The 20617-nt window shown below is 35.6% G+C and overlaps 2 long non-coding RNA genes across 2 annotated transcripts in view; both read left to right on the top strand.

The window, feature by feature from the left end:
* The window catches only part of LOC111925399 (uncharacterized), a 218009-nt gene that overhangs the window by 66243 nt on the left and 131149 nt on the right, over window positions 1-20617 (top strand). The window lies entirely within an intron of this gene.
* Window positions 410-16401, top strand: LOC111925400 (uncharacterized). Its single transcript, XR_002862224.2, has 4 exons — window positions 410-464; window positions 2347-2407; window positions 13487-13606; window positions 16079-16401. It is a non-coding gene; the product is annotated as an uncharacterized LOC111925400 (long non-coding RNA).

Below are 20617 nucleotides of genomic sequence, written 5' to 3'. Positions count from 1 at the left end.
CTACTTCCATCTTCTTTCATTCTTTTAGGCTAAGCCTCTAAGCCTCTATTTCAAACAGCAGTGAATTTTATTATTTTTTTTTTCTGTATATAATTCCTTAGTTTTGAGGGTTTTTTTTCTGGTCAGATAATACTAAAAAATGCATAAATACAGTCATCTTGTAAATGCTTTTCCATGTCATAGGTGCAAGTTCTCATGGAGTTTGTTTCCAGTTCTGGTGGTGATTTAAGTGCCTGGCTGAATATAGATTTGAGTATTTTTGAGGCCATTCCTTTCTTATTACTGAGACTTAATGCCTGTAAAGTGTTGATTATTACATCACTGCTGCCACATCCATCCTTACTATGAAGAAAAACTGACTTCATAAATGAGCTGTGTACATAGGAATGCGGGTTTTGTTTACGGTGTTGTCCAAAGTATTTTTGAGTGATTTGGGGTGAAGAAAGTATTAATTTTATCCTCTGGTAAAGTGGCAGTTTCTGTTTCTGTCTTGGACCAATATGGGGAGAACAAATCTGTTATTATACATAAGAAGTTCAGAAATGGCACTGACAAGGATCTCAAAAATCTAAACAGATAGAACACATTTTTCTGGATGAAAAAAAGCTTAAAAGTTACACATTTTTATTCCTTTTATCCTATCTTGTTCTTTTGTTTTTGTGATTCTCTATCGTCTACATAAACTCTGTAATTTCAAAATGGAATATGTCATTACTATAATATTGAGGAGAAAAGAATGTAAAACCAAAATAAATAATTTTGTTTATAGGGTTGTAATAATGATCTCCAACTCCCTTTAAGCACAAATTAAATTCTTGCACGTTCCAAGAATGTTCAGTTTCCTATCAAGATCACATAATGTGCTTAGATTCACTAGTTTTCCTAGAATGTACAAGAAAAGTAATTTATTATTTTGACTTAAAATCAATTTAAACACAATCCCTTTTGGAACATTAGTATTTGTCAGACCATTTTTATGTTCCTAATGGTCTTAATGGAGCATCAGAAACTCTTTAAACATGCTAGGTCTTTGTTCAGCTTCATTTGCAGATGATTATTCTTTATTTAGAAAAAATCCTATCTTTTTAAACTTATAACTTACAAAGTAGCTTTGATAGAGGAAAAAATTTCTTTCATGGAAATTTTCAGTGGCAGGTAACACAATATTGCAGAGGCACAGTAACAACACATTTTCATGACTAACATATCTAAAATCCAGCAAACTTTTATTTAGAGATGTAATTGATATACTAAAAGTTATTTATTTTTTTATAAATTAATAATTTGATTATTTTCCTTTTAACATGTCTAGTTGATATCAACTCTAATTTTGAATTGGAGATGTATTGTAGATGCATAGTTGTGATAGTGTGTGTGAGTTTGTTCTGTCAATTTTTAGTAAATCTGTACCAGGTGTGTGAAAAATGGAATTTCCACCATGTGGTAGTTATGTAAGGGCTTAATGTGAAGCCTTGCAAGCTCAAAGGAAGCATTCTTCAGAGGGTTGTAGGTCAAGTGCTAAATGTCAGAGGTATCCAGCTCTGTGTCTGCGCGGTTGTGTGGACGCCGTACGCCCTGAGGAACATTGGTGTCATTGTTTGCACTCTACCAGCGAATGCAAAGGGAGGATGGGATGTTCAGCACAATCTGGCATGGTATCAGTGTTTCCAGGCTCCCCTAGCCCCTGCAGTGCAACAGTCTACAACATTTCATGTGATTCCCCCATTACCTGCTCTTTGATGTCGCCTTTAGGCATTTTGATATATTCTGCAATGAGGACACTTTCATCCTTTATGAGCATTGAGCATTAGGTGCAAATGTCATTCTGGCTCTGTGCACACAAAATATTTTGTGACGTGCTAATGTTGTAACTTTGTGGAAACAAAAATTCACTTGAGAATGCAATCACTGTTTTTGACACTACTGATTTATTTTTAGTATTTTGTTTGCAATATATCTTTTCCTATTAATCTGTCACCACGCTTGATAGGCAGAATAAGGCACCCTTCTTGCTGTTTGCAGGTGTTATGTGAATTGGAGACATAAATCTATAAATAATTTTTTTTCTCTTGGACTTTGGGGTTAACGGCCCGAGAACCAATAACTACAGCCTTTCTTGACTTGCAACAATTTATTATAGGTTTTTATAGTCATAAATGAGAAAATTTGAGTGTTTGTGTAGCATGTTTCTAGAAGCCAAGACGAGGTCATCTCTTTAAAAATTCTTTTCCCCTTAAGAATCAACTTAAAATATTAATGTAAATAACTTTAGTCTAACATAACCTGTCTACAACTGTTAATGCTAAGACTGAAGAAATTTGCATGAATTTATTTGTTTTCTTCTAGCATGAATAAATTGAGAACTGTATGAATATTACAAATGGAAGAGCTGGCTGCAGCATGAAAGGTAATTGATTTTAAGAGCAGGATAGGAAAATAGAATCTGTGATTTTAATTTGGAGGCAAGAAGAGATGCTCAATGCAAAAATGCATTCTGTGTTAATTTTAAACTATAAACTTCTATGTCAGTGTAGGAATGCAGCAGAAGGGAAGAAATATCCTGTAATGAAAGTTTCTCTTCAGGCTTAGGTCCCTGCTCTGTGCTCCCCTGAGAATTACACATTGTGCCTTCTGAGGTGTACAGTGGCTAACCCCCGGGTAAATGCTTTGAAATATCTTCAGGCATCTCTTAGCCATATCAAAACAGAGCACTGTATGAGCAGACTGATTCTGAGAGAGAGATGAGTATTGCACAATGGATATGTAAAGAACAGGTGGCACTTGGCATGTCTTTCATCCCTTTGCTGGAATTAGTATTAGTAGAATAATAAAGTAGAGCTGGTAAAATAATAGATTAGGATAGCAACATCCATGAAGAGTCTTCTTTAGGTCACAGGTGTTTCTTCATAATCTTTTTATTTTACAAGTTATTAAAATATTAAACTGTTGCTTTAACAAAAATCTATTTTTGTTCTCATTGGTTTAGATGTTTATGCTACGGTGACTTACATAACTTAGTGCAAATGGAAATATTTATTTGGATTAAATTAATGAAAATGTTTGGAATGAAAAGCTCCAGGTCATTTAGATTATCATTGGATAAATAATTTTCTTTCATTTAAAGCAAGTCAGTGCATCCCTGATCTAGAATTTTTCCTAGCTTTCAGTAATGCAGCAGCATATCAGAGAGCCCGTGTAGCCACTGCTGTCACTCAATAAGCTGATTTAGAACTGCCTGGAGAGACACCACTTTGTGCTTTCATTGACTCTTGGGACACAAACTCTACAGCTCTGTTCCCAGTGCTACTGTTGAACAACTGTTCAGTAACATCTGAAAATATTAGACCTGAGGATGTTCCTACTGCTCTCCTTTTTCTTTTCAACTTAATAGTCTCATTTTCTCCTCTTTGCTTTCCTGCATTTTTCAAATTGTGTTAAAAATAGCCTTGAATTATCATCAACACAAGAAATACTTTGCTGAGTAATTTGTTGCACCTTCAGCTGACCTTTTCACACTTCTGTTCATATTCCTTCTGTCCTGCAGAGTCACTGTACAGCTCTGCTTTGGCCGTTTTAGGAAATGTAAGATACTGACATGGAGGATCTCACCTGGGATAGTAGATTAAATAACACCCAGGGCATTATAAGGGTAGTTTATAATTTACATCACTAAGTGAACATAGCTGGTAGGTTAACTTTGCCATTCATACTGTACTAATTAGTTTTAGGACTAAATCAGTGGAACAGGAGGTGATGGACCAATACAGTACATATTTGTAAATGCCAAATTTTACTTAAGAAATATTTGGCAAAATCTTAAAATCTTCTTTGTAAGCAAAGTAATACATATTTTTATGAACATTCATGTTAGAAAAATTAATTCTACTATATTGATGGAAACAAAATACAAAAATTACAAACAGTAAAATTATAATATGATGCTGGGTGTTCAGGAAATACTTTTCTTCTCTATGCAGAGTCCCTAATTTGAATACTACTGCAGAGACTAAATCAAGTTTACCCAAATGTCCTTGGCACATGGTCACAATGCGACTTAAGGAGAAACTGAGAATTCTGACCGAAGTAACAATTTTCAATCACACTTTTTGTTATGCCATAGGAAGCCTGCTTTGAAGAGAGGGAGATGGATGGAAAATTAGGAATGAAAAATTCCTGTGCAGTATTCTGTGCCAACTTCTACCTAATAAGATATGCAGGAACATCTATAGCCTTAATTTTGCTTTTCTTCTACTGATTATAGGCTGGCATGGGTTTTTATGCTGCAGACATATGGCAGAATGGCTAAGATGAAGACACCTTTCAATATTTTGACAGGAGAAATTATTTTGGGGCTTTATGATTATGTTAAGGAAATCAACTAAAAATGCAGAAAATGTAGCAATAACCTCAAAAAGGGCAAAAGTTTGTGTTAAAGTTCTGAATTTTGAGTGAATGAAACATTCACATATGCTTAATTTTGCTATATAAATGACAATATGGTTTCAATTAAGGCACTTTGATAAAAGCAATCTGAGATAAGGTTAAGATGGATCTGAAAATGAATTGTCTTCCTCTTTTAATGAAGTGATTTGAGGTGGACGGAGAAGTGTTTTTTTCTTGCTTGCTAACTCTACTTGGCACATAGTCTGGTGAGGAAGTGACCGAGATTGAGAATGTCTTCCGAGAAAAAACAGAAAACAATCAAACCTGGTCCATATCTGTCTTTCACACTTTGATTTTCTAAAAGATATGATGTTATATTGTTGCCAATTGCTGGATGTGGAATCTGGGTTGGCCCTCTGATTCATCCTAATCCTCCAGATCATCTTTTCATTTGGTGGTTTAGGCTGCTGTTTGGAATTTTGGAGGCTCCAGCTCTACACTCTGTCAGTGCTCATCGCTATTATTTTCACCAAGATGATTAAGCAGTTTTTCCCAAGAAAATCACCAAGATGCAAATTTTGCTTTTTTTTTTTAATTAATTTACCTGGATAATAGCCTGTATAACTAACCATATGCAAAATTTTTCATCACTAATATAATAATTGTATCATTTATCATTACTATAATAGCTGAAGCACCTGACATCAGGGGACTAATCTACTATAGGTGGGAAGCAAGCCAAATTAACTGCACATCATTTGAATAATTTCCACAATAATTGCTGTTATTGTTGAGTCAACCAAATAACTCATCCAATGCTGCAGTGGTTTCTCTTCTAACACTTTGAATTTTGGAGGTTTCAAGCTTATAATATGTCATTTTCCCCTTCAGTTGCCTTTGCCTTACCTTTGGTCCTATTGTTAGGCATTCTTGTTGCAATACACTGTGAAAAACTGTTTTAACTTCTGATCTATACATGTACTTGTAGGCTCATTGGGTACTCTGTTGGCTGTTAGGTGTGTTGGGATGTTAATAGGTTAAACCATAATTCACTATTGACCTGATTTTGCATTCTGAGGCTAAGGCATGTTTGTGCATCAGGTGGCCTGCATAGAGATTATTTTAGAGATTGGGGTTTGCTTATTTTTTAATCTGTTCTGTGTATTGGTAGCTAAAATCCAAAAGGTTGAATCAGGTTATGAAGAGATGTACCAAAATATATAATTTATTTTCAGTGAAACTTACAACAGAGTGTTGATTAAAAAACCCCAAAACCTCATAGCATAGAAAGTTCATTATGAGGATTTTGTGGGAGGGGTATGGCAGGGGGCTTAAAACACTGGATTTTTGTCATTATCTCTGTCTCCTTGTAAGCTCTCTAATACTTCCCAATCCCTGCCACTGATGACCTTTGCTTAGAGAGTTGGATAGCAGCCTCTGACAGAGCCTTACAGCCAGAACACAGTAATGACAGCTGAAAAATCACCCATATATCAGAAAAAATAAAAAGGGAAAGGGTGAAGGGGAAGAAACCTGACATTTCCTTTTGTCTTCTCCCTCTTGTCTGCTTTCAGGTATCAACTTGAAATACAGTTTTTAGCTCTGTTGAAATATAGAGGTAGAGAATCTGTATCTAATTTTTAAAATCTAAATTTGATCTTCACATGATTTCAAATAGGCTTTTCCCACTATTCTGTAAATCTATTCCAAGTACATATGGGCAGCACAGAGGTGGTGACATTTGAGTTCCTCATGAAGTTAGAAAGAATCCTCATTTAGAACTTCACTTAGTCAATTTTTTTAACTTGAGAAAGTACTTCAAAAGTAGACAACAATTGTTTTCACTTCAGAAGGCTGTTCATTCTTCCTGAAAGTCGAGAGCCTGTGCAGAGGACCACCCACTTGCCTTCTTTGAAGGAAACCGAAGAGGTTCCCCAATTCAGTGAACTTCAGTGACAAGTTGACATGCCATTTACTTTATCATTTTTAAAAATTATTCTTTAGGACTTCAAGCATTTTAACTCTTCATCTTAACTTTTTGAAGGCTTTAGAGATAAATTTTCATACAATTTCCGTGCTTATTGCAGTAAAATTATTCCCAACCAATTCAATAGTCCCATAGTAGGTATCTGATAAAGATTAGATTTTACTGTATAGAACTAGAAAGATAGGAGCAATAGCAAGTATTTGCTGGATGTTGTTGGTGGTATATCATATCTTGAGATAGCTGTAAATTTTAGTTTTCACAGCTGCAAAACTGAAAAGCAAAGGAAAAGAAATTTTGACACTGCTCTTACTTATCAGTGTCAGTTGTGACTACTCAGCCCAGTATCTCATGCATGTAAAATTCACAAAGCCTTAGATAAACTTGTGGGAGAATTGGATTAAAGAACACATGCAAAAATTATCTGTTGTATATAGACAAATGTATTCATCTGAATACTAAGAAGCTAGATATATTTGTTAAATTAATATACAGCTCTTGGATTTACACCTCTGTGTTATTAAGTGGGGTGGATATAGGCAGATGTTGAAATATGCTGTAGTTAAGGCTTTGATTTATAATATATATAATATTGTAATTTTTTCTAAAGAAAAAAGGACTATTTAGTGATTTTTTAACTCTTTCTTCTACTTAATAACAGTAACTTGAAGAGTTGTATGAGGCTATCATGACATTGAAAAATAACATAAAATGATTTAGGTGAAAATCAGACATTTGTAGTAAGATTTAACTTCTTCAGACATAGGGGAAAACTAATCTACATTAAAACCCTCATGGAACATTCTCAGTAATGGGTTCCACTGAGATTGTGTTATGGTATAAGAGTGCTTGCTGTTGGTGATGGAGATGGTAACCAATTTCTGCCCCAGCACTAATTCTAGCAAGGATTTCCTTGCATGTTCTCCCTCCAGGGAGGCCCAGAGAATGTGTGATCATTTAATGTTATCTATCTGAGATATTATCTAGTCATCTAGGTTTCCTCTTTAGCAGCTTCTGGCAGCTCTTGAATAAGAGGTAGCTTTTATTAAGAGGTGCTTTTATTATTTCTGGTAGCTCTTTATTAAGAGGTGGAATCATCGTCTGGGATGAAAATCTTCCACCCTTGACTAGGAAAAGATACTAAGTGTCTGACTGATTTACACCCTTGATTCAGTTGTTTAAAAACAAGGGAAAAGTATTTACCATTAAAACTGGTTGTGTAAATTAAAAGAGCCCCTGAAGGTACTCTATCTTAAACTAGAGTTCAGGGTATTAAAAATTCAAAACACAACAGAGAAGTCAGGGTTGGTTTTTCCTGATGCTGTCTGATAAAACCAAGGTTATTAGAGCTAGAAATCTATTGTCTTTGAGTAACTGTTGCCCTGCTGGGAAAATTTACAATTCTAGATTCTTGTAATGAGTACTTTTGCCATTTTATCCAGATAGACAACTAGTCAGCATTCACAGAGAATATCAATATGACAATGTTTAGAAGCCAGATTTGAGACTATATCAGTAGGATAAAAATTCTGTCCCCCTCCTGGAACCTGTCACAGATGCACAGGGGCACTCGTATATATCTCCAGAATTAAAAATGGATGTAGTTGGAAAATGATGAAGTTTGGTTTTTCCCCTCTGGAACCTGAATGTAATTTTTAAGTTTTCAGTAAATGAGACTTTTTTCCCCTCTGTTTCATTAAAAGGAAAACACCTTGTAGGTGTGTGGAAAAAGGTAATAGAAACTAAAATGCAGACTTTGGAAAATATCTGGGAAATTGCTAAATGACATCAAAAGTAGGATGGTGGTGAGTCCAAATGTGTTTGACACAAATTAGGTAACTTGATTTTTTTTTCCCCCCCCTCTACAATATATTTATTGTTTTTACCCAAAGCTTTCTACATGTATTCTTATGTCAGACTTTATTCATATGAGTAAGACTACAGGGAGCAATTTGATTTTAAAGACTTCCTTAGTATTCATAGGGTAATTTAAGTTGGAAAGCACAAAACAGGGTCAAATTTTATTAGGTCATTTGATGCTCTGTCCAGTTGAATGCTAAATATCTCCAAGGATAGAAATAATGCTGCTGCTATGGACTCTGGTTCAATTTTTGAGGTGTCTTATGGTTAAAAAGTTTTTACCTGAATCCTGATTGGAATTTTCCTTGTCAGTTTGTGTTTTGCCTCTCATTCTGTCTCTGTGCACCTCTGAGAAGAGGCTGACTCCACACATCTTCAGAGATGTTTCTACTAGGGTGTGCCCTGGGCCTGCAAAGAATGCACTGATTTCCTTGACTGAAACTCCATGTGTGGGCACAGTGCTCCAAATGCAGTCTGAATGGGGAGGAATTCCATTGACTGGATATGTTCTTCCTAAGGCAGTTGAGTGTGACTTTGCTGCAAAGCCATGTATAGACACATGTTCAACATTTTGTCCACCAAGTCTCCGAGGTCCTTTTCTGCAATGCTGCTCCTCAGCCTGTTTTATTGCCTCTAGATGTAGGATTCTGTATTTGTCAAACTTCATGAGGTTTCTGTAGAGTAATTTTTTAGCATCTAGGTGTTTTGAGGGTCTCCAAAAAACATCTCTGCCTTCCTGTATGCCAACTACTGCCCTTCATTTATTATAGTTTACAAAGTTGATCTTGAATGAGGTTATTTTATTAAGAACTGCAGATATATTTAGTATCACTCTGAGGAAGTGAAAGTCTCTAGATATCTCATGATGTACTTTATTTTTTCTTTCAAGGCTTTAGTCTGGAAAGAATGGCATTGGTTCTCAGTAGACTTATATGATTGAAGCAGAAATTATGTTAGACTACATTTCAGGTGAAAGGACAATACAAATATGCAATATAAATGTTAGTGGTGGTATAAAGAAAGAACAAATGGAAATGCTTCAGCAGGAAGGCATCAGTGAAAATGGTGAAAGAAGAGATATGAGATGTGTTGGTGGCATCTAGATCTAGAGATGTACATACGTAATGATGTATAAAAAAATTACTGTAACAACTGTATGTAGAAAGTTAAAAGTTGTAGTTGTAAGCCTTTTGTTTATTTTTGTTTATTTTATTATTAAAACCCTCAACTTTGACATAAAGTCCAAAGAGAATTATAAAAGTATGCCACACTGACCTACTGGTTTTGAAAATTTTCAGAAAATATCAAAAAGTCAGAATCTATTGTTACAGCTAAATGAGGGAGAACCCATCTACAACTGCTTATTTTGATGCTGTTGTCATTGCTGTTAAAATGACTTTATATATATATATAAAACAAAGTCTTCATTGCAAGTGAATTGGATGCATCATTTGTTGCAAGTTATTTATTTGGCTTTGTTATTTTGTCATGTTTTGTCCCTTGAAACAGTCATTAATTCCCATTTCGGGAAAAGAGAAACAGGAGAGATTTTACATATTTGGATAGAGACTGTGAAATAAGTGTGTATGATGATTTTTCTTCCTGGTTCCAGATCATCCTAAGCACATTTTAAAGTTTAGTTAGAATTTATTGATGCCCTTGGTCTAGACCATATTTACCAAATCTAAAGAGGTTGCTCTCCAGCAGCACCTACATCCAGCTTGCCATGTGGGTTGTAATAAATGAGTACTTTTGTGGTTACCTTCATGTGGTTCAGTGCTAGGAACAAGAAGTGGTTCACCAGGTTTTTTCTTCTCATCTTTTTGTTCTTTGTTGACTGTGGCTCCATTTACCTTCCTGCTGTTCTATTTAGCGCTCCATTAATGTCCCAGCTACTCTGCTTCTTCTGTCCTTAAGATATGAGACAGGGAAAAAAGGAATGAATGAAATCCACAGAATAAGGCTCTATCAATGGAAGGCTGTGGCAACCAGAAGTGAAAGTCTGATGGAAACAATTAGCAGATCTGTAAAACCTAGCTGATCTCTACAGAAACAGGCATGGTGCTTCTGCACTTTGGAGGGTATTTGTTTATTTTAGTCACCAACAAACATGTTTTGCTACTCTTGCAATGTATTTTGTCTTAGTCCATAAATACCCTGAGAAAGAAGCACTCTGAAGTACTAAACAAGTACTTCAGACAAGAAAATAGGACAGCAAAATTAGTATCTATGTAGTTTGGAGTACTCCTGGTAGCTCCCAAGCTAAGAAAAATCAATTGTTGAGAAGTTCACAAGTGGGCTGTTTTATTTTGTTTTTCTGTTGTTGTTTTTGTTGTTGTTTGCAATAACCTTATTAGAAGCTAGCAAAACCCAAAGTTTGCACTTGTTCATTCAAGGGATGCATATTTGAACTTGTTTGGCAGCTCTGTTAATTGCTGTCTAAAATAAGCAATATGACAGAAGAATATTCTGAAATCTGTGTCTTGGACAGTTATCACCCTAACAGAAACTCCTGCTGTGATTCCAAGACATGCAGATGTAACAGTTTGCAATGAGGTTTTTGCACCTGGTTAGCTGTCACTGTGTTGACAAAAGAATGGGAGTGAAGGTTGCTCCTGTGCATTTCTGTAGCTGCTTATTTTTTCTCTTTTTATCACATATGGGCTAACAGCAAGCAAGCCATGGTAAAATATTATTTTTGAATAGTGTAGAATAACATTGATGATGGTGATTGCGGCAGAAAGCATATCTGTGGAAAATTTGCCCCATAATTTAATTAGGAAGATTCCTCTCTTTTTCTGAGTGCTGAATTCTGCTATGTTACAAGGAGCAATGTCTTTATATTAAATTGTCCCTGCACCCCTTGTTTTCTGCTTTGAAGCTCCATTCAAAAATTTATGCATGTTTTGATAATACTTGATTTTTATTTATGTGTAAAAAGTTTAAACTTGCAAAGCATTGTAATTCTATGCTTTTAATTCAAAAACCCCTTAACCAGTTTTCTTTAACTTTTCCAAAAGCATGCCTTGATTGTTGAAAGAATAAATCTGACAGCTTGAGCCAAAATTGTGAATGTGTTCCAGCAAAAAGATTCTGTAAAAGAAAGCTTTTGTACAGTACAGCCATGCATCTGCTTCTACACTGTAAAGTTACACTGAAACAACAGTGGATCCTTGCCCACTCTTCTGCTTGGTTTGGTCAGAGTCACAGCCAAACAGAGAGCTCTCAGACAGAAACAGGAAGGCTTGCATTGAATTATGTATGACTGACACAATAGGTAATAGGTGATAAAAATTTCTGGTATGATGCTATTAGAGGAGGAAAACAAGTTTATCCCAAGAATAAAGAAACCTTGCCTAATAACTGTGTTGATTGCTTTTACAAGAAAAATGACTTTAAGCATTAAGTTCAGGACCTAATGATTCTGATACTTCTTTAATAAGAGATTTCCTCCAAACTATCTGATAAGCCAAGTTAGTGAGTTTGAGTTTAGCTCATCTGAATCAAGCATCAAGTTAAAGCATCTGACTCTTATGGTTATGTTGTTTCATTTTTATTCTGACTGAGAATTCACATTTATGCTTTGAAGTGAGCTGGGTTTATTTTTCCTTACAGTGAGTATTCCCTAAACCTACCTGTGGCTCTTCCAACCTGGATTGCATGACTCTATATATAAATTTTAGGAATGGTTTTACTGGGAGGAAAAATTTGGTAGTTAACTTTAAAATAAAAGGTTAGGAAAAAACAACAAAAAAAAGTTTTATATATAATAGTCTGTCTGTCCTGTCTCCTGTGTCTGGACTTGCCTGCAAGGTTTAATGTCTTCTGTGTTCCAGCAAAGCCTGTATGTTCCTCAGGCATGTAGTCCACCAGGAAGGATTGAGCTGTGTTTCCTTCCTGTTCCACTCAGAAATGCCTTAGTTTCTTTACAGTGCTGGAGACTTTTTCCATCCTTATTCTCATACTCTGCCTTTTCCCATCTCAAACTCAGTGTGTTTCATCCTGATCTAAAGCTTTTATCTCTTAGCATCCTCTATAGGGCAGAAGTAATTTATTACTCCATCATGAGGGCTTTCTGTGGTTCTGTCTGTCCCATTTTGGGTGGATAATAGTTTCAAGCTAAGAAACAAAACAGGTGATGTCCATTGTATTGACTCCTTATTGCTATTTCTTTACTCTAAAGACAGATGTCTTAATTAAATTTTACATTTTTTCCATATGTAGGAAGCCTTAATTGGCCTTTGTAACATATTTTAGAATGCATGAGATGTGGCTCATTATATATCATAAATATATTAAAAGATCTTCAAATGTCACAAGAAATGCAGAGGAAAGTCTTGATATTAAGGGAAGTACTGCAATACAGATGGTCTCACTCCTAAAAGTATATCACATGTATTAGGCTGCTTCATCCTGTCTCTTTTCTTTTGCCTTATGTACATTAGGGTTTCTTTCAAGTCACTTCAGAATATTCTGTCTGTTTCAGCTGGTGAGTGAACATGGTTTTCATTGCAAGGGGTAGCACATATTTGCAAAACATCCTTTCCTTTTAATGAATTGTGGTGTCTGCTCCTGACTGGAAAAAGGGATCCAGATGATCCCAGCAGACATTTTTGGACTCTAATCAGATTTCTGCACCTGATATTTGCTGTGAAGCCAAAACTTAATTTCAACCATAGATGCACAGTTGAGTGTCTGTAATAGTGATGCATGTGTAATAATGATGAGATTGTTTGAAATTACATTTAATGCAGTTGAGATATTTAACCTTGCATCACAGGCGAATTTTAAAGGATCTAGGGTAATGGTGCTTGCAAAATCTTCTAGACAATAATGGACACACTGGGCAAGAACATAACTAACGATAGGAAAGTAATGTAATTGCATCTCCTGCCTTGCTCTTGTATTTGCTTAAATGGGTAATTTTAGCCAAAGGCTTTAGCTGTTGGCAGCTGAAATCAAGTAGATTGTGGGGAATCCTGCACCACCTCACAAAAGAATATTTTAAGTCAGTGACAAGTAAGCCTGCAAGGTTAAAAGAAGCAGAGATTGCCACAGAGCCAGCCTCAGATTAAATATTCTCTAGGTTTAATGTTTTGATTGCTGCTGAATAATCAGCTCATAAGTAACCACATCATGGTGCTCTGTTAGGAGTCCTTTTAGTTGGCACTGGTTTTCATACCACAATATAATTGATAGCTTCTTGTGTCAGAAATCAGTAGGCAGCCAAATAAACAATATGTCCTTCTGTCTGTACAGGAGTAGTGTAATGCTCAGAAATACTGATCCCTCATGCCAGATAAAGCCATAATGAGGATAATAGCAAATGAACCAAAAGCTGCTTCAACATGTCTCATCTATTACCCAAAGAATTACAAAGTAAGTACCATATTGACCTTCTTGTGACATGCTAAAAGTTACTGCTGCCAGTGATGTTTAGTATTTTCAAATGGCTGCTCTTCATGGGAGAAAAAATATAAAAAGGAAAATATTCAGCTTTTCTGTGACTGGTTTGCTTTTTATTGATCTTCTTCCCACTGCTGCTTTAAATGTGAATACTCAGCAATAAGACATCAAAGTCATCTTAGCAGAGGATGGCAAGAGAATCTTGTTGACCAAAATTTTCTGCTTATGGAGATTTTGCGAGCTTTCAGTTTGTCACCTGCCCTCTTGTCCCCTTTCCCTCCTTTGTTTAATTCCTAATTAAGTGGATGCCTGACCTATAGCAGTGTTCCAGACTTAGTGTGGGAGACTGTCAGAAATAATGCAATGACAGTCCTCTGAGTTCACTGCTCATTCTTAAAATCTCTCCCACTGAACTTCAATTTTCAGTGATATTCTATTCAGTTATGGAGAGCTTATTTCATGCTAATTATGAATTTTAAAAAATCCATCTGGAGCGAATAATATAGAATGACTGATTAAAAGTGAAAATATTAAAAGACTCTCCATGAAATAAGTGCATTTAAAATTTAAAATACATCATCATCTGGGTTTTGACTGCACCAAAAGAACATCTAATAAAACTAGTAAAATGTAATTTGCTGCATTTTTTTAAACATCAAGTAGCTTTGAGACAGTAAGTAGATGAATAAGCTGCTAATGGACATTATTCTCAACTCATTGCATGGATTGTATTAGTGTTATCTAGAGTCTTGCACTAATACTGAGTGCTGCAAAGAATCTTCAATTCTGCCTTTGCTGCTAAAGAAAGGAATGGCCTTGGAGGAGCGGTGCTTACACTGCTTGTCAGCATGTTTGGCTCCTGCCAACTAGCACTCTTCCAGCTGGGCACAGTTCTTGTGAGCTGTTTCCAGCATGGAGCTGGGCTGGGGCTGTTCTGGGATATTTTGAGCAGAGGACAGTGAGCCATGTAGGTATGTACTAAGCTGTGCTCTGCTGCTTGGTTGCTAAGGCGAGTCCCATGTCTCTTATATTTTGTATTGTAGCAGTAACCTTTGTGTTACAAGGTTTTCTTCACAGGACTTTAAAAAAATATTGGAATTAATTGGTAAAGTAAAAATATTTGTGTGCGTCTCTATTTGTTTTTTTCTTTTGAACACTTAAGTCACATGAGGGAAGCTAATGTAACACCACTAAGTATTCAGAATTTAAAAAGTACTTTGAACAATATATCTTTATGTTTTTAGATTTGCTTAAACATCCCAGCTAAAATTCTGACGTCAATATTGGCCATATCCATGCTATTGTTTCAGATATACTTGAAACTAGATTTCAGCTGGATTTCAGCTGGTTTTATCAAAAATTCCAAATTAGATTCAATAAGACTTGATTCTCTGCTGTCATTAATCTTTTTCTCCTCACATATCCTCATCTCTATCAAAATCTGCCTTCACTGCCAATATACCTTAGATTACATGTGCAGGGCCCTCCAAACTGGATTCTGAGAAGACCAAAACAGGTGAGATGGACAACATAAATCAAAGTCTGGGCTCAGATTACGAAGCCGTTTATGAAATGTTTTCCTTTTTAACTTAGTTGTTACTACTTTTAGAAGTGTCTGATTTTTCCTGTAAGCTGAGTCTTTTGTGCTGGCCGAGGCCATGGGCTGTTACTAAAAGTTAGTAACTAAAGTTAGAAAACATAGAAGCCCATGGAGCCAAGCTTGCACAAAACATTACCTTCAGACTTGAAACAGCTAATTGGTAAAGTCTGAGAATAAACCTTGTCTTCTCTGCAGTTTGCTTGACTTGCAAGCAAAAATGGTTTTGCTGCAAATACTGAACTAGTGTCTAGGAAATGGAATGTTGAAATATTTCTACCTCTTTGGGTCTGTGTTCAAGTGTTTTAATTTGTTTTTTTTTCCTTAAATTCTGCTTATCACCTTACTCCTTGCAATTTCTGGCATATTTTCAATGGTAGCTTTACAGCTACCAGTGTTTGCATGGGAATTTTAGTGAAACTAGTTCTGAATGATAAACATACATTGTCTGCAATCCAGCTTCAAGCAGATCTGAAACAATAACATGGATAATAGCGATTGTTGATGTCAGAATTTTAGTTGGGATAAGTTTAAGCATACATACAAGTGAATAGGTACCTCTGAGATTTAGATTTTTTTTCTTTTTTAAACAACAGTGAAACTCTTTGTGTTTAAGTGGCACATGTGATTTTGTTCTTGTAGTGGTATCTCCAAAAATCCAGCTGTATGATACCAAAAGTAGTAATGATTTTGTGATTGTAGCCAATTTTGACCTCCAGTTTGAGAAAAGCCACTCTATAATGTGCTTTGTAGATAAATCTTGGAATAAAAGTTCTTACAATACATTTTTGACAAAATTTTAATTGGCATATGCATTATTCTGTTGTTTGTTTTTTTTTTTTTTCCAGGAGGAGCAAATGCATCAAACTGAGCTTTGCATATTAAGCTTTTGAACAGTCTCTTGTACAGTTTGTAGCTTAATGTAAAAACCTGATTTAAATAGCATACTTGTGTAGACTGAAGAGGTGGCAAAACATAACTGTTACATTATTGCTTGAAATGAAACATAAACTTCTCAACTACAGTGATGTAGGCTTTAATCCTGCACATAGATATTATGTGCATGCTTTATTTTATTAAGATCTACCAATAAGACTTTCTGTTGTACTTTTTTTTGTGAATATCCTTTTGAGTAAAATGTTATCCAAAAATAAAGAAAATTTCTTTTAAACAGGAGTTTAATTTGTGGCTTTGGGTCGGAATTAATGGGTCGTTCTAGTTAGAGACTTTTCTGAAGTAATGCCCCTCTAAAAATCAGTAATATTTACTTCAGTTGAACCAACAAGACACTTCTAGACAACTTTCTACTAAGCTGAGCTTCTTTATAACAACTTTCCCATGTTAATCTCAGCAATTCCATGTTGATTTTCAAGTTATAACTTAACAAAGAAACATGTAATAGCAGTAGCAAGTGACAGTCCTCTGCAGCACTGATGGAGAAATATGTCTTGATATACCCAAGGCAATCCCCATGGAAATTTGAGATTGTAATAGAACAGAAGAGAACAAAAAATGGATTACCTTAAACAAAATTATTTAGAATACCCTTAAGGCCATTAACAGTGGCCTTAAAAAGCATTTGTGAGAGAGAAATCTCAAAGGTAACAGTTTCTGAAGGATAACAGAATAATTTTTTCTATATTGAAATTTCATATTAATATCACGTAATTCACATGTAATGCAAGTTTATAGAGAAAATGATATACTGAGAAATCTTAAGGAATGTAGAAAATGTTAAATGAAACTGGGTTTTTTTCTTGTGTTCATATTACCCAATGGGAGCTGCCTATTTATGGTAGTGTAGGAGTTGAAGTCATATTTTTAGGGAATAATATCATCTCTTCTGAAACCAAAACACTCTTTCAAGTGATGCCATGAGAAAAGAACTGTGAAACTTTTGAAGGATGCTTTTTTCTTCCCTCTGATTCTATGAACTTTTTTTTAAAGATGAAGGATGTGTTTAGTACACTCTGAAGTGAGAGGAAGCCAGATCTGATAACATATTATAAAGGGACACCACCCCTCCTGCTCCATAACCTTTTAAACTATATTTTTTTTTAGTGACAGTTGTATACTTTTAATAATTCTGAGAACCAGATCGTAACATTTTGAGTTCTAAATTGGAAGATGATTTTGTCCCAATTGCCAGATTACTAGATAAAGACCCAAGCAAGACACTTTTCAGAGCATTTAGACCATTTGATCTTCACAGCTATCTAAATATAGGCACAAGCAATCTTTCAGCAACCACATCTGAGACATACAGAAGTGATGAGAGGGCAAGGGATGAGACAGTAAGAAGTTCAGAAGTTCACTTCCTTTTCAGTTGAGAAAATCATATGTGTAATACTTCAAAACATTTTGGAGTCTGTTGAAAAGCTGGTGAAAATTAGGTGCCAGTCCTTGCATCCTACTCAATTTCCTCTGTGAGGACTGACATTGCTGTTTTGCAAGGTTATTCTTCACTGGATTGTACTTTGTGTAAAGCACAGAAGTAAGGTTTACATGTATTGCTAAATACTTGATCATCTTTCTTTTCACAGAGCATCATCCATGGTATTATAGCCTTGGAATTATATTTTAATTTCTGTTGATGGTACTAAAGAGATGACATTTTTCAGGAAGAAAAATCCCAAGTAGATGGTATTTATTTAACCACTATCCCAGCAGGGTGTTTTCAGTTTATCTTAATTCTAATGATATTCAAATAGCTAAATTTAATTTCTGTTCTATTCTCTATTGACATAAGGTGTGTCTACATTTCTTTTGTTAATTGCAGAGGTGTTAATTTTTATTGGTCTAGGTATATATCAATCTTTTTTTGTAGTTGGAGTCATTAGATACGTTCTCCCATCACCACAAAAGCCTATTTCAAAAACTTTTATTTCAGTCTGTGAAAGAAGGCAACAGTGTGTGTATGAAGGGAAAGAATCTTGCTTCAAAACCAGGAGGCATTTGTCAGTCCTTGAATTTTGGGCTTTGACATTGTCAGTGTCACTAAAACTAGGAGAAATGTTATTAGATACTGACCTCACAGTGAAGCCTATACTCAAACTCATTTTTTGCTATCATCCTTTGAGGTACTTGCGCAAGAGAACCTGCTGAGAAACTTTCCCATCAGTCAGGCACAAGATAAAGGAGGAAGTGCCATAGAGGGGATGCAGATAAGAATATTCCATTGATGTCCCCTCACATCCTTAGAAGCCACCTGTGAAATTGGGGTCTCAGAGCTTTGGAGTTGCAATGATAAAGAAGGGAAAAAGGCAGTGACACCTGAGAAGCAGTGGAAACAAGTAAGAACAGGGACAACACGTGAAGACATGAGCAGCATGGGGACTCTTGGAGAGCAGATGCTGTTGGGAGCAGGAGAGCTTCAGAAGTTGGCTGGGATCCCTGAACCCAACCTCACTGGTCAGCTGCTGGGGCAGTCATTGGCCACAGACACCACTTCAGGCATAGGAAAGAGTAGGGGAGAAATCGGCTACCTGGGAAAAGTAGTAAACATCTCTCTAGCTCTGAGATCAAAGGATTTTAAACCTCTGGAAGAGAGGAGGAAGGGAAAACTTGGTTTTACTGCTAGGAGGTTTGATAGATCAGGCTACTTCTTATCAGCAATAGCAGCTTTGTGACTTGCTTACTGAGAAAAGATATTTCCAAAGAAATTGGCTGCCACTTGAGCATTTCTCTGTGGGTCCCTAGCAGTTCTGAAAATTCATGGATTATGAAAACTGGTGAGGTCTCAACACACAATACAAAACATAAATGTATTTTAAAAAGCGGTCATGTTTTATTTTCTTCTGTGTTTTCTCACAGTAGAGTCACATCGCTTTAAATCTTATTTTAATGTTCGGAAATGCAAAAAGTACTTGTCAGTGTTATTTGTTTATTTTTACCGTGTGCACCATATGTTTTAGAAACACATTGTTTGGAAATATGGGGGATTTGCAAATATTAAGAACTTCAGCTTTTATTTATTTATTTTATTTTAAGTAAAGGGTACCTGGTAGCAACCTGAGAGCACCTGATAGCAACATCTGAGCATAAGTGTAGCAGGGCAGGAAAGGGAAAGTACCTGCTAGAGTAAATTAGCAGAAGAGGAAAGTCTTTGCTTATCCATTTGCCAGTTCAAAGGTTGTAAATGAGGGACTAGAGCAACACTGTGGCTTGGCCAAGTTCATGTGGTGTGACCTCTAACTGTGCAAATGTGTCTGAATATAAAATTCAGAGGTTTTAATAAACAATGCCATTACCATATACTTATTAATCTGTGTGCAAAGACAAAAATATTATAGAAAGTTGTGTGTGCAGTTGGCAAAAAACAGATGAATAAATATCTGTATTCTCATGTCCTATGACCACTGATATTTCTATTCTACCAAGTGCTTTTCTTCTACTGTTTTTATACAGGTTTGTTTATCCAACTCATTTGCATATAAATGTATTTTTGTAGGATTCCTGCTCTTACGAAACTAATATCTACAACTCTAGAAATTTTTGTTCCACTTATATGGAAAAGTAAAAAAATAAAAAAGGTATTAATTATGTAGATGAAATTGCGTGTAAGAGTTAACCCTGGCTGTGAAATGTATTCAGTCAGTCCCTTTTCTAATCACCAAAAGGCAGTTTCCTGCAATTTTTGTGGCAGGAGCAATTTTAAAACTGGCTGTGCTTTCTCAGCATGGAGTGGTGGTACCTGTTAAGGGGAAGGGGGTCTAACATACAGAGGATTTTTTTTTTTTTTCCTGTGAAACTAAGAACAGAAACAAAATGCTTCTCTTTGTCTTTAGAGGAGATTAAGTATTAGAGTAATCAACAGGTAACATAGTAAAAACATTTAAGATGTCATGTAAGGATTCAGTTCTTGATATTGGCAAAAGTGTGAAGCATTTGGTACAAATATTAACTTATGTATACTTGCTCCCTTACAGGTGTTTCTCATGTAAATATGGGGTTGCATTTAGTTTGTTTTTTTTTTTTTATTGGGGTACTAAGGAACAGCAGGAGTGAGCAATAATTGGGACAATATGTGGGGCCATGACCAGTACAGGATATCTAGTAGAGCAGATGCAGTTAGAAGCAGGAGAGATTCAATTTCTATCGTGGAGTTATTTAAGGAAGTCTAAAAGCAAATAAGAATTGCAAGATGGGGTCTATATCTTAGTTCTGTTTGTACAGTGTAATGTGGTAGAGCTGCTTGAAAGATGGCCAAACAGATTCACAAGAAAGCATTAAGCAAAAAATATTTTGACATGTTTTTGAAAAATTTCTATCACTCTAATTTGGGAGCTGTGGAAATATGGCCATCATATTGCAGAATCTAATGATTTACAACTGTAAGAATCCAAGAGCAGACTTTTCATCTTTGGAACTGTTCTGCAAAAATATCA

The sequence above is a fragment of the Cyanistes caeruleus genome, chromosome 1 (assembly GCF_971803275.1).
Source record: "Cyanistes caeruleus chromosome 1, bCyaCae1.hap1.1, whole genome shotgun sequence".
Lineage (NCBI taxonomy): Eukaryota > Metazoa > Chordata > Aves > Passeriformes > Paridae > Cyanistes > Cyanistes caeruleus.
This window is presented reverse-complemented; position numbering and strand designations above follow the sequence as displayed.